Source organism: Triticum aestivum, chromosome 2A, assembly GCF_018294505.1.
Source record: "Triticum aestivum cultivar Chinese Spring chromosome 2A, IWGSC CS RefSeq v2.1, whole genome shotgun sequence".
NCBI lineage: Eukaryota > Viridiplantae > Streptophyta > Magnoliopsida > Poales > Poaceae > Triticum > Triticum aestivum.
This window is the reverse complement of record NC_057797.1, coordinates 258,043,837-258,055,317: the sequence shown is the minus strand read 5'-3', so window position 1 is coordinate 258,055,317 and position 11,481 is coordinate 258,043,837.

Here is an 11,481-nt window from a genome sequence, read left to right as displayed (position 1 = left end):
GTCTTTTCATGGTCGAAGAGACGGCCAGACAGATGACATGGCACAAAACAGGCAAAAGAACCGAACTAGATGCAGATGGGAATCTGATGATGGTACACACATCGGATGGTGTTGCGTGGAAAAAGTTTGATGAATTACATGCTGACAAAGCGGCAGATCCGAGGCATCCTTGAGTCGGCATCAGCACCGATGGGTTCAGTGTGTTTCGTATGACGGCAGCCCAATACAGTTGTTGGCCCGTATTTGTGTTTCCAGTCAATCTCCCCCCCGGACAGATTATGCAAAGAAAGAACATTTTCCTGACGTTGATAATTCCAGGGCCCAACTATCCGGGGAAAAATATGAATGTGTACATGCAGCCGCTTAAGGACGAATTGCAAGAAGCCTGGGATAATGGGTTCAAGACATACGACGCCTTTAGCAAACGGAACTTCATAATGCATGTCTGGTACATGTACTCGATGCATGACTTGCCGGCGTATGCGCTATTCGTTGGCTGGTGTGTGCATGGAAGGTTCCCGTGCCCCACATGCAAGGGAGCTCTTGAGTTTCGTTGGCTTCAGGCCGGTCGCAAGTTTTCTTGCTTCGACATGCATAGACAGTTCCTGGATCCTCGCCATAAGTTCAGGAAAGACAAGAAGAACTTCATCAGGGGTAGAGTTGTCAAAAACTCTGCACCACCTGCATTGACAGGCCAACAGACCCTGGATCAGTTAAACGCTCTCGAGCCAGATCCACAACGTCCAGGGTACTTCAAGGGGTATAATACTAAGCACGCGTGGACTCACAAAACATGCTTATGGGATCTGCCTTACTTCAAAGACCTCCTTTGCCCACACAACATCGACGTGATGCACACTGAGAAGAATATCGCCGAGGCACTTTTTGGTACATTGTTCGGCATAGATGGGAAGTCAAAGGATAATACTAAGGCTAGAGTCGATCTGGAGGCGCTATGTGATAGGCCGTTACAAAACATGAAAGAACCGAAAGGAAAGCAGAACTGGACGAAGCCAAAGGCATGGTTCAATCTTGGAAGGCCAGCTATGAGGGAAATTCTCTTGTGGGTGCAACAGCAGTTGATGTTCCCCGATGGGTATGCAGCGAATCTAAAGAGGGGAGCGAATCTTGATAAACTGAAGATATTTGGTCTCAAGAGTCATGATTGGCACATATGGATTGAGCGGGTAATGCCGGTGATGTTGCGTGGCTTCATCCCTGAGGATGAATGGCTAGTACTGGCAGAACTCAGCTATTTCTTCCGTGTTCTTTGTGCGAAAGAACTATCGCCTGGCGTGCTAGAAGAAATGGAAGAGTTGGCGCCGGAGTTGATCTGCAAGTTAGAGAAGATCTTTCCACCGGGCTTCTTTAATCCAATGCAGCATTTGATTTTGCATCTCCCGACCGAGGCAAGATTGGGGGGGCCCGTGCAAAATCGTTGGTGCTACCCAACTGAGAGGATGCAGAAGACGCTTCGAGAAAAATGTAAAAATAAACGTAGAATTGAAGCATCGATGGCTGAGGCATTCATCACAGAGGAGGCGGCAAACTTCGTAACAGCGCACTACGAAGCCAAAAATCGTCATTTGCATAATCCGAAGCCTCGGTACAATGCTGACGAGCCTAAAAAGGGTGGATCCAACCTCAGCCTATTCAAAGGGAATCTCGCACCAGCTAGTGTTTCACATCCAGTATCTTTGGATAACGAAGAATGGCGGACCATTTCGTTGTATATCTTCAACAACCTGATAGAAGTGCGGCCGTACATCGAGTAAGTTCTCGGTACATTGTTTCGCAACTTCTATTTCCTTTGAACTACTCTTATTCCTGGATATGTCATACAGTCGATACGTCGCCATATTCTCGTATGGAGCGGAGATCCAAAAGGATTCCGTCGAAGAGTATGAGCTTCTCGCAAAGCAAGGAGGTGGCTATCCCGGTTTCATCTCTTGGTTCAAACAAACGGTAATTTCTATTAGACAATTTCATTTCATTCGCTAATTTGTGCATAATGCAACAATCCTTTCATATTAAACTTGTAGGCTAATTCAGAGTCTATGGACGCCGAATTGAGACAAGTCGCTAATGGTTTTGACTATAAGGTCCGTTCATTTGACAAGTACGACATCAACGGGTATCGCTTTCGTACCTATGGCAAAGAGCTATCTATGGCCGACCGAAAGTCTACAAATTGTTGTGTATCTGCTATCGGCGAAGGAGGTACCGAGTATTATGGGAGAGTTGAAGCAATTTATGAACTTCTGTTCTATGGTGAAAACCCACCGAATGTCGTAGTCTTCAAATGTTATTGGTTTCAGCCGAAGGAGACTAGAAGGACTCATGAACATATAGGGCTAGTTGAAATCAACCAAAGCACTCATTTAGATGTTCCTGATGTCTATATTATGGCTCAACAGGCGACCCAAGTATTCTATCTACCGTGGGCCTGCCAAACTAATCCAAATCTGAAAGGTTGGGATGTCGTTTATGAAGTGCCGCCACGTGCTAGACTTTCTCCCCCAAAGGAAGAGGATTATGAACCTCACATTAACCCAGACACATATGAAGGAGAATTCTTCCAAGAGACACGTCTTTCCAAAAAGCGTTTCAAGAACCGCTATACTTCACCCCAAAACATTGAAGTAGACAGCGACAATGAATCCGACATCACCCCAGAGGAGGAACAAGAAGAGCCGGAACAAGAAGAGGTTACTGCTGCGGATGACCTGTCAATGCTTGACCGATTACGTCAAGGTGGCCTTGCACATGTTGATGCCAATGAACCCTATGAGCCCATCATTGATTATAGTGATGATGATGATTATGCATTTATTGATGATACTGATCGAGATTATTAGTAGTGTCAGGTATTCAATTTTTTTATGTTGTACTTGATGATGATACACTTAAGTGATATACATATTATTATTCATGTCGGTACTTTTTTATGTTGTACTAATTTCGTTTATTCTTTGTCATGGCAGGTGTTGAAAGATGGTGGGCGCTGGTCGGGAGCGCGCCGAGGCCCCTTCTTCGTCGGCGCGTGGTGCGAGGTCTTCCATTCCACACGCACCTCTCCGCCGAGCGTTGCTGGACAGTATGGCGACACCGCCGGGCCCTTCTTCGTCGACCGCGGTGCCCAGCAGGGGACGAGGTAAGAAGAAGAGAGGAGGTGGAGCACGTGGTCGCGGGAGAGGAGGTAGGGTGACTCTTACGGCGCCTTCCTCGCCACCGCCCCCAGCTGTTTCACCCGAGCACGTGACTGCTAGGGTGGACTCGTCTGAGGAGGAGGCTGCACGGACTCCGGTCCACGAGCCTCCGGTCCACGAGTCTTCGGCCCACGAGCCTCGGGTCGACGGGCCTTCGGCCCACGAGACCCCGGAGGAGCACACGTCTGGATGGGGTACCTGGTCGGGTCAGCCTGAGCATGGCGGGGAGCCGAGTGGCCATGCTGATGATGGCGGGGAGCCGACTGATGAGGAGGGGGAGGAGGGGGCAACGTCTACCAGCGTGGTGCTACACGGCTCCCGTCCGTGCCGGTGACCCGCGAGCAGAGGTGGTTGATTTTCCCTGATGGGGAGAGGTACGTAAGTGCATTTAATATTTTTGTACCTTCTGCATTCACGTTTCTTCAAATAACTAATGCGTTGGCCTTGTCATGCTGCAGGGGTTGGGACCACCATCATAGTGTCCGCCGGCCCAACTCCGTCCTTGGAGTTCTTTGCCGGCAAAACTTCCCGGGGTTTGTCACGTTGCCTGGTGAGGGTCGGCTTCCAGAGCTTGGATTGAGCTGGGAGCACTACGTGGCTGCCCCGGCCCCGCCGGATGAGATTATCGACGGTGTCGTGTGCGACACGAGGGCAGACATGGTGATCAGAAAGTTCTGGGTAATTTCTCCTTTACACATTTAAAAATCTTCAACTAGCTAGTTATTAATTGTACTAATCAATATTGTCTCATTTGATTGCAGACATTCTACAGGTGTGAGGAGGGATACGAGGAGGACGCGGCACATGTTATCGAGAACGTCTGCAAGCGCCTACTCCAGAACTTACGGCACGAGGCTCGGGTGCAGGCTGTTCGAGACTACTACGCCTTGCGTGGTATCAAGAAGACCAAGCCGGCGTGCCGCGATAAGTTCCTGAGTAAGGAGCAGTACATGAAGGTAATTCTTAAGGCCTTCTCTACTTAAGTTCCTTCATTTAGTAATTCTTAGCCGTAGCGCTCAAGTTTCTATTTGCTAACTTAGGCGCCTCCGAGATGGTGTGCGGATCGGATGGATTGTTGGGAGGTGTTGGTCGATGAGTGGTGCTCAAAACAATGGCTAGCCCTCCACAACGAGGCCAAGGACAAACGTGCCCAAATGGAAGGTGTGCCACACCATCAAGGCAGCTCCAACTTATATCAGTTCGGGCGCAACTGGGTATGTGGTTTGCTTCATGATTCATGCAATTCATTCATCATGCTAGCTTGAGCCCTTTAATTACTAATTTTCATTGTTTCTCTCTTTCAGGCACGCTACAATAAGGCGGATAAGGTGCCAGAGGTGTACGACCTGTATGCCATGGCCCACACTGCCTCTTTCAAGAAAGTCAAGGCTTTCTCTCAGTCTGACCTCGATGATGCAAACAACTTCACCAACATCTCCTCCCACAACAAGCTCGTGAGATATAGAGATGAGGGGAAGGCGAGGAAAGGGGAGGACTTTAACCCGAGCCAGGGTCCCATTGATCCAGAGCTGGTGATGATATCTGGTGGCGGGAGGTCCCATGGCTCCATAGCCATTGGAGATGGACTTATCCGTTGTCCTAGCACTCTCCCGGAGATCAAGGCGCGCCAGTCGAGCTCCGCTCCTGAGATAAGGCCTCGTGAACGGCCAGTGCAACTCGCCATCAAGGTTAGTGATACGTACTCAGTTATCTTTCTCCATTACATTGTGTGCGCTTCCATCAATGATTACAAATGGTCATGTGAGTGGTGTTGCAGGCTGCTATACAGAGTGAGAGAGATAGAACGGAGAAACTTCTGGCGGAGGCGGCGGAGAGGCAGCGGGAGTTGGAGGAGAGGACGACAAAGATGATGGAGGAGGAGAGGGCACGGAATGACATGCAGGCAAGGGCCATGTACGAGCTCCTTGTGGTAAGTTTCTTCTGCAGATTAGCCAAAACATTCATGTAGTGTTTGTCTCATTACTAACTAGTATGACTGAGTCGTCAAAACCAAATGTGCAGTCTGTGTGCGAGAAGACAGGTCAGACCGCTCCGCCGATGCCAGTGATTGCTCCTGGGACCACGGTGAGTTTTATTTGAATGGACATTACTTGCTAGTCTTAACATTTGAGTGTCATCATGCTAACAAGACATTGGAAATGATCTTTGGTGCAGCGTAACTCCAGACAAGCATCGCACGATCCTTCTCCAGCTACCGACACGAGCCACCCCGCTCCTACACCTCCTGGATCTTGGTAAGTTTATCTAGTGTTTTGCTTAACACATGCATAAAGACCTAGACTTAGCTTTATTTCCTCCAATGCTTACCATAATGACCTAGACTTAGCTTCTTCTCCTCCAAAATGACTTAATAAGCTTACTGACCTCCAAAACCATCCATTTTACCTAAGTTAGCTCTAAAACGATCTGTACTTAGCTTACTTATGTCAAAAATTGCATAATTAGCTTAGTTAGCTCATAGACGATCCATTTTACCTAAGTTAGCTCTAAAATGACCCATTTTACCTAGGTTAGCTTATAAATGATCCAGTTCATCCAAGTTAGCTCAAAAATGACCCATTTTACCTAGATTAGCTCCTAAATGATCCATTTTACCTACGTTAGCTTTAAAATGACCCATTTCACCTAGGTTAACTCCAAAATGACCCATCTTACCTAGGTTATCTCATAAACGATCCATTTCAACTAATTTAGCTCATAAACGATCCATTTCACCAAGTTAGCTAAAAAACGATCCATTTCACCTAAATTAGCTCTTAAATGATCCATTTCACCTAAGTTAGCTCAAAAAGATCCATTTCAACTAAATTAGCTCATAAATGATCCATTTCACCTAAGTTAGCTCAAAAACGATCCATTTCAACTAAGTTAGCTCATAAATGATCCATTTCACCTAAGTTAGCTAAAAAACGATCCATTTCACCTTAGTTACCTCAAAAACGATCCATTTGACCTTAGTTAGCTCATAAACGACCCATTTCAACTAAGTTAGCTCATAAATGATCCATTTCACCTTAGCTAGCTCATAAACGACCCATTTCAACTTAGTTAGCTCATATATGATCCATTTCACGTAAGTTAGCTCATAAATGACATACTCTTCTTGTTCTAGTCTTCTTCTTGTTCTACTCTTCTTGTTCTAGTCTTCTTCTTGTTCTACTCTTCTTCTTGTTCTACTCTTCTTGTTCTAACTTTCTTATTTTTCATTTTGCAGATTTCATTCACTTGACGAAAGCTTGCATAGATGGAGTGCTCCTTATCCCTTTCTCTGTTTCTTTTGTATCATTGAACTATGCATGTATCGTTGGATGAAACTATTGTAATATATATGGTTGGATGCCTCTATGTTGAACTTGTTATGTATGATGGAACTATGCATGTAATATATATGGTTGGATGATGAAGTTATGTGTTTGCTCTGTAATGGCCTTTTGAAATATATCTATATATGTCATATATATTTGTGATGAAAATTGTTGGATTTAATAAAAAACAGATAAAAGAGCCAATATGCAGGCTCTTTGCCATCCGCCACCGACGGCAACGGGCTCTTTGCCGTCTGCCGCGGACGGCAAAGAAGACACGTGGCATCCAGCTGTGCTTCCTGGGAGCTGACCCATTTGGTCAGTTTGCCTACAGTGGCAGACGGCAAAGACTTTGCCATCAGTGGCAGACGGCAAAGAACCTGCCATGTAGTGACGTGTAGATGACATCATACGGTGGACGGCAAAGACACTAGAAATTTTGCCGTCAGCGACGGACGGCAAAGGCCTGCCGTTAGCCACTTAACGGACTGACAGTGCAATTATTGTCGTCCGCTCTCTTTGTCGTCTGCCGCAGATGGCAAAGGGCCTTTGCCATCAGCCGCCAGGAAGCAGACAGCAAAGTAGCTGTTTACCGTAGCCTACTTTGCCAGAGCCTTTTGCCATCCGTGGCTGACGGCAAAGGCCTTTGCCGTCCGCCGTTCATGCCTTTGCCGTCCGCCGTGGTAGATGGCAAAATAGCTGATTCCTGTAGTGATGGATCATATGAGATGTAGAAGGCCCATGGATCCGACGGCCCGTGAAGGCCCATGGTCGGGCGAATTGGCCCCCATTTGAACGATATAGCATATTCAAAGAATTATACTACTCAATACTATCACCTCTAAAAAGACTACACTATTACAACAAAGAGATCAAGGCAAAGAAAGGTAGAATAATCCTACACTGTACAATAAAGAAATTACAGCCGATTATACCCACTGGGCATTATGGTTCGGCACAGGTGATAATAAAGATACACAAACAGCAAATTACATACACTGGGCAAATACAGCTCATACATCATGGACGTGCATCAACTTAACTCCATTTGAACTATAATCTCTTCAGAAAATAGGATTGGCCGGATTCAGATAGCACAGATTTCAGTCTGCAAAATCTCTAATTCCTTCATGGTTACCTCAGTGGCTTGTTTCATTTTTTGACTCCTACATCTAATACCTGCATGTCCAGTCTCAACTTGTTGATTATACGTTGACAATCATGTATATGTTGTCTTGACACCTCTAGTTGATGCTCGAGAACATCAACACATTCCAATTCCAATCCATAATCATTCGGTAACGGCCATGCCGCACTGCTCGCAGATCTTTGTGTTGATGTCACTTCATCCTAAAATGTTTCTGTAAGTACACATGACTAGGGAAAAAATATAGTTACAACAGTGAAGCGAACATGACACTATTTTGTACTACATGGCAAAACAGGACTAACAATAATGTTACATGTCACTTTAAAAAATGTTACACATCATGAAGCATAAGCAGGTGATATTTTAAAAATTATAAAAAAGATAGTCTGTGCAGCCTGCATACAGAAATCCATCTTAGCTCATCAGAGGAGCATGATGTTGGGGCCCAATCGAGAACACAGACAAGTTACAAATTTAGACATCATGTTGCGTATAAGTAAGCAAGCAGTTGGCCATTCTGTGCCTGAATTAAAGTCTTAGGGAGCATAATGAACAGTAGAGGGTCTCATACAAACATACTACAGAAGGCAAAACTATGCAATCATTAGCGTAGTATAAACTAGATTGTGAGCCTCATGCAATAATAGTTGGTTAATAGACTTCAAAGCTTCAGGCACACTTCGGCAGAGTAATTAAATGGTAAGGCCTTTAATTATGTCAACTAATAGTGATACAAGTACCGAACATCAGGCATGATTATTTGGGCATCTCATTAACTAAGGACAAATAAAGCAATTGAAAAGAGAAAATTAACTATGCCTGAAACAAACAAGGAATTGAACTGTTGAGTTGCATACAGTGACTTACCTTAGCAGGTTGAAGAGGCTCAGCGCAGCTCCTACTTCTCTTGCAAGGCTCCTTCCTAACATCTTGTACTTGGAACTCCTCAATCTTATCTTCATTGCACCCCCTCTGCAAGGTGACACAAACTAGTTACTCGTCTCCTTGGAAGATAAATATGCATACTTTCCAGTCTGTGAACACAAAAGGATGAGATTATAACAAAACAACACCACATAATGAAACATACCGCATCTCTTGCACTTGCACACAATGAAATGAGCATTTACTATCTCTGCACTATGTAAAAACTAGGCATACCTTCGAACTTGATCTCCAAGTACTCTTGGAGAGCCTAATGTAGTGTACAGCCAAACCTTTATGTCACCTATGAGTTAGACAAGGCCACACTACAGCAGCTGTTAGTGTTTAAATCGTTGACAAGCTCTGTTAGAGTGTTAGGTCAAGAACAACAAGTAAGCAAAGCAAACAGTCCTAGTATGGCTGGCTGATGCAAACAAGCAATTGAACAGAAGTGTGAGCAAATCTTACATATCAACAAAAGAAGCAAAGAAGGAGGCTTAAAGACCATCACTTGACTAACCAGATTTAAGGGGCATTTAAACATCATGTGGAATGTATGAACTAACATAAACATTGCATATTCCAGATTCTACAATGGAATGCACATGTATTAGGTTATGCCATGTATGATGATGCCTAAATGTACAGATAGCTGGCAGGAGTGATTCATCATTGCACGCACAATTGAATTGCAGGTTAAGGGCCAGTTCGATTCTGCCTTTTCAGGGCATATTGTCAAAATAAGCCATAAAAGATGTAAAGAAGTCATTTTTGAGTTATGGGATTGGGCTTAACTAAATTCACTTTGGAGGGGGGGTTTCGGGTAGAACCTCAATAAAAATTGAAGGGAAGGGGAATAGTGAAATGACTCTATTGTCTGCCTATATTACACTCAAAATGCAACTGTTGACGCCCGTGTCACACCTGACCCTCAAGTAAAAACAAGCACGCAAGAATTCATTGCCCTGCCCGCTTGCATCTCCTCTCCCCTTTCCCTCTACCTCGATCCCCTGCCTGCAGCACTAGGGTTCCTCCAGCGAGCCATCGCCACTGGTCCCATCTGGCCTTGTCCTCGACGATGCTATGTCCAGCTAGGCTACATGGCCGGCGGGTAGGGGCAAATCTCCCTGGCTTCTCCTCCCTCTGGCGTCGCCCCTCATTCTCATGGTCTCCAGCAGCTGCTCGACTGTGGTTCGTCCAACGCACTACTCCAGCGAGCACTACACAACTACGGTTGATGCCACACTGCGGCAGAAGGCACCTTATTCCCCCTCCCCTCCTCCCAGGCCATGGCCTTGAGGTGCTATTGAAGAATGAGCTCATCCAACAAGGTGAGGATCTCCTCTGATTTTTTGCCAAATTTTCATTCTGATCCACTATACGATGAATTGCTATGAGCTGCTTCTGCTGCTACTATATGATGCATTGCTATGAGCTGCTGCTGCTGCTGCTATATGATGAATTGCTATGAGCTGCTGCTGCTGCATGATGAGTTTCTATGAGCTGTTGCTGCTATATGATGAATTGCTATGAGCTGCTGCTGCTATATGATGAGTTGCTACAAGCTGCTCCTGCTACTTCTATATGATGAGTTGCTACAAGCTGCTCCTGCTGCTGCTATATGATGAATTGCTATGAGCTGCTCCTGCTGCTGCTATATGATGAATTGCTGTGAGCTGCTCCTACTGCTGCTATATGATGAATTGCTATGAGTTGCCGCTAGTATATGATGAATTGCATACTGCTGTTGTTGTATGATGAGTTCCTATGAGCTGCTGCTGCTGCTATATGATGCTTTCAGGTGGTGCTGCTATACAATAATAACCAGCCACTTGGACCATCAAATTTCAATAAATAATTGTTCTTCATTTAAATGTGGGTCATGTGTTCTTCATTTAAATTAGGCAATGGGATCTCTATGGAAAACGTTGACCAAGGTAGATTGTGCCAAGTAGACGGTATCTTTGTATTTGCATTTTGAGCAAATAGTAATGGTCTGTTTTCCTATCATATTAATTACTGCATTGGGTTCAATTTGTGATGTTTGCAAGTCAAATTAATTTCCATATGGGCAGCAAAATGAAAAAAATATAATGCAATCTAGACTTTCCACCGATCATACCAAAGATAAGCTAAAAACGTAATGAAAAGAACTGGTTGGCTTATTACATGGAACTTATATTCACAGGTGCTTATTTTCTTAGGATAACTAATAATAACTGTCCCTAAGAAACTTGGCTAATAGAACTGGCATACAAATAACATGTCACAATGATTGGAATGGAGGAGTGACGTACCATAGCACACTATATAGGCTCACCGCTGCCTCTCCTTTTTTTGCGATGTTCCATGAAATTGCCACATACATCTTGTACTTTTTCATTGTGTAACCCTATCTGCAAGTTGACACGGCTAATTTCAGATATCTCTACATGATACTACATTGCATATCCCTTGAGCATATTTAAACCACCAATTAACAATTGTGTGCATACCATAAACTAGCCATGACTCTGTATGCTGGACTAGCAGGCACTCTAAGGGAGCCTAATGTAGTGCACTAGAATTCCTACATGCTACCTACAATTTTGTGTAATGTACTGCCCATGTTCGTAAATATATGTCTTTGTAGAGATTCCAGTATGGACCACATACAGATGTATATAGATGCATTTTTTAGTGTAGATTCACTCATTTTTCTCCGTATGTAGCTTATAGTGGAATCTCTAGAAAGACTTATATTTAGGAACGGAGGTACGAGGTAGTATCATGTATGACATCTACATATCTAATTTAGCAGCCAGTAGTAGAAATCATTTTCTACACAAAGGGACTACTGGTCGAAAATCCTAGCAAAGCACGCTGGCAGGCA